Source organism: Olea europaea, chromosome 16 (genome assembly GCF_002742605.1).
Source record: "Olea europaea var. sylvestris chromosome 16, O_europaea_v1, whole genome shotgun sequence".
In the NCBI taxonomy this organism is placed as follows: domain Eukaryota; kingdom Viridiplantae; phylum Streptophyta; class Magnoliopsida; order Lamiales; family Oleaceae; genus Olea; species Olea europaea.
The window spans coordinates 17,984,639-17,985,729 of NC_036252.1; positions in this window are offsets into that span (position 1 = coordinate 17,984,639).

Consider the following 1,091-nt stretch of genomic DNA (forward strand, 5'->3'; position numbering starts at 1 on the left):
TTTCAAGATTTTTTCTGGCATTCAAACAATACCTATTGAGAGACACAAGAGTATAAATATTTAATTTTGATTAAAAGATAAATTAAAACAAAAAAAGAAGAAAGGAAAACAAGCAAATCGAATCTCAACCTACTCTTACGGTCTTACCTCATGTATTGCCTCACTCCTTCCTCTTTTCTCTAGTTTTGCCAATTGATTTTGGTTTAAAGTTTGTTATCCATTCTGAGTTAACTAGCACTGTTCTCTTTCTTTTCGAGACACTAAGAGCTATGATACTATAATCTTATGAGATTGAGCCCCTGTCTAGAGTGTAAGTATTATGCTCTAGGTCCAATCAACTTTGGATATAAATACTTTTATATATAATTAATGCAATTAAATGGCAGATCTATTATTTAATTAATAGACAATTAAATAAATAATAGAGTCCGTAGATTCAAATATTTGTAATTTGTTAATCACAAGGAATTGTGATTGTGAGATACAAATTACATCTGATTGAATCTTAAATCATCTGTGGTCGTAAGTAATAACAAGATACGGATATCGTTATTACGGATAGATCATCACGTGTGGCATTTCTTACTTGTGAAGTAAGTAGCTGATCTCACAAGTTAAAGTGTGGTGACACTTAAATGAACACGTGGATGTTTGTTATAGAACAAAATATTGGAGCCCCGTCGAGAGATTCCACGTGGATAACTATCTGAGTGTCGGTGGTTAATCTCTAACGTTCGGTAGTGAAATTGGTCCTTTGACTTGAGGTCGTCATGGTACCTTATATGAGGACAGTCATACTTTGGCGGTGTTGGATGTTGCTCTGAAAAGGGGCCGCTAATACGACATCGTTCGGGTACGTTAAAAATCGTATGAAAGTTGTGATTGATCAATAAAGGATTCGTCACTCTTAGATAGTAGGAGATTATGATCTGCGTTTCATCCAATTAAGTCAATGATCAAATCCTTGGTCAAGGTGTACTCATAAGTCGAAAAGGAGTTTTCGATTTATATTGACTTAATAGTGGAGTGAAAGATATGATCGATGATCGAGATTGACACAAATCCATATCTTGTAATTGATTGGATCATAT